General features: G+C 38.2%; 1 non-coding gene across 1 annotated transcript; it reads left to right on the top strand.

Annotated features, from left to right (window-relative positions):
• Positions 1-1850: 1850 nt before the first annotated feature.
• On the top strand, positions 1851-1957 carry LOC120248453. The gene has a single exon (XR_005532577.1). It is a non-coding gene; the product is annotated as a U6 spliceosomal RNA (small nuclear RNA).
• Positions 1958-2655: the final 698 nt, after the last annotated feature.

The following is a 2655-nucleotide window of genomic DNA, read 5'->3' as shown; positions in this document are numbered from 1 at the left end:
CAGTGGAACAGAATAGAGGGTCCAGAAATATATTCACAGAAATATGTACAACTGATTTTCAACAAAGATGCAAAAGCAATCCACTGGAGTGAAGGTTACCTTTTCAACATGGTGCTGAAGCAATTGTACATCCTCAGGGAGAAAAAAAGAGAATCTCAATCTACAACTCACATCTTACCCAAAAATTAGGTCGAGATGAAGCAGGATTTCAATGCAAATCCTAAGTATAAAACATTAAGAGAAAAGTAGGAGAAAACCTTTGGGACCTAGGGCGAGGCAGAGAATTCTTAGTCTTGACACCTAAAGCATGATCCATAAAAGAAAAAAAGTTGATAAACTGAACCTCACCAAAATAAAACCTTTTCTCTGTGAAAGACCCTGTTGAGAGAATAAAACTATAGCCTGGAGGGGAAGTATTTGCAAACCACGAGTCTGACAAAGGATTTGTGTCTAGATTATATAAAGAACTCTCAAAAGTCAACAGTTTGTTGAGTTTCTAACAGTAAGTTAGAAAAAGGGGGAAAGACATTAACACACTTCCACCAAAGAAGATCTATAGATGGCAAGTCATCACATGAAAAGATACCCAACATCATTAACTATTAAAGAAATGCAGAACAGAATCCCAGTGAGATACTACCATACATCTATTAGAATAGTAAAACACAAAATCAAAACAAATACTGACAATGCCAGGTGCTGCCAAGGACGGAGAGCAATTGGAACTTTTATACACAGAGCAGAAAAGCAAAATAGTACGGCCACTCTGGAAAACAGTGCAGCGGTTTCTTATAAATTTAAACATATGCTTACTATATATCCCAACAATCCTAGTTCTAAATATTTGCCCTAGAGCAGGGGTCACCACACTAAGCAAGCAGGTCAAATCAGGCCAGTGATCTGCGTTTGCATGTCTGCAGGCTAAGAATGCTTTATATAATTTTAAATTATATTTTTATTTTTTAAGTTTATTTATTCTGAGAGAGACAGAGACAATGCAAGCGGGGGAGAGGTGGAGAGAGAGGGAGACAGAAAATCCCAAGCATGCTCCCTGCTTCCAGCACAGAGCCCAATGTGGGGCTCAAACCCACAAAACCGTGAAATCATGACCTGAGCGGAAACCAAGAGTCAGACGCTTAACCAACTGAGCCACCCAAGCGCCCCAAGAATGCTTTTTATAATTTTAAAGAGTTGTTGTCCTTTGTTTTTTAAGAATATGTTACAGAGACTGTACATGGCCCACAAAACCTGTTTTTAGTATCTGGCACTTTACAGAAAATATTTGCCAACCTCTGCCCCAGAGGAATGAAAACTTATGCTCACACAAAAACTTTTGTACATTAACTTTTATAGTCCCCTCTATTCCTTTTGCCCCAAACTGGAAGCAATCCAGATAGCCCTCCACTGGTGAATAGATTAACAAACTCCATGTGCTACATCATCCATAATAATGAAATTCTACTTAGCAATATAAAGGAAGAAACTATGGTTACATAAAACAATTTGGATGAATCTCAAAGACGTTATGCTGAGTGAAAGAAGTCAGTCCCCAAAAGTTACATACTATATGTATGATTCCACCTATATGACGTTCTCAAAAATATAAAATTATAGAGACAGAAAACAAATCAATGGCAGCATGAGAGAATTTGTGGGTTGATGGAACTATTCAATATACTGATTGTTGTGGTAGTTACACAAATCTATATATGGTTTAAAATTCATAGGCATTTATACCAAAGAAAAAAGTTTATTTTACTGTATGACAACTTTAAAAAGGAGAATAATTTAAAAAATTCAAAGTAGCCAAATGTTTGCCAGTGTGTAGCTTCTTTTAAAGTGGCTCATGAGTGCTCGCTTCGGCAGCACATATACTAAAATTGGAACGATACAGAGAAGATTAGCATGGCCCCTGCGCAAGGATAACACGCAAATTTGTGAAGCGTTACATATTTTTTGGACCTTGAGGGTGTTATGCTTAGTGAAATAAGTCAGGCAGAGAAGGACAAATATCATGTGTTTGCACGTATAGGAGGATTAGGAGGAACTTAACTGAGGACCATGGGGAAGAAGAAGGGGGGAAATGGTGGGGGGAAAGGAGAGAGGCAAACCATGAGAGACTCTTGAATACTGAGAAACAAACTGAAGACTGATGGATGTGGGAGGGAGGGGGGAGATGGGCATGGAGGAGGGCACTTCTGGGGATGAGCACTGGGTGTTATATGGAATCCAACTTGACAATAAACTATTTGTAAAAAATAAAAATTAAATTAAAAAAAATAAAATGGCTCATGAAAGAAAATGAAATTTTAAATTGGGCTAACAGCAGTTAATGGCCAAATAAAGACAAGAATGCTGGTGCCATCCCATATAGTTTAGATTTTTTGTTGAACTCTGTCATGTTGTCAGCCATTACTATAGAGTTTATACTATAAAATATTGTTCATGCCAGCAAGGAAATGCTGCAGTGGTTACGGGGTAAATGTCATGGATCTGGGGCAAATGGAAGATCATTAGACAAGCCACAAATAGTCTACAATATCAGTGCCTCTGGAACAGCATTACTAATTTAGCCATTTTAAGCTTCATTGAGAGGAGCACCTGGGTGGCTCAGTTGGTTGGGCAGTGGACTTTGGCTCAGGTCATGATCTTACA

Source organism: Hyaena hyaena, unplaced genomic scaffold, assembly GCF_003009895.1.
Source record: "Hyaena hyaena isolate Hyena2069 unplaced genomic scaffold, ASM300989v1 scaffold_12, whole genome shotgun sequence".
In the NCBI taxonomy this organism is placed as follows: Eukaryota; Metazoa; Chordata; class Mammalia; order Carnivora; family Hyaenidae; genus Hyaena; species Hyaena hyaena.
Note: the sequence above shows the minus strand (reverse complement) of the source record. Positions and strands in the feature narration are given on the sequence as shown.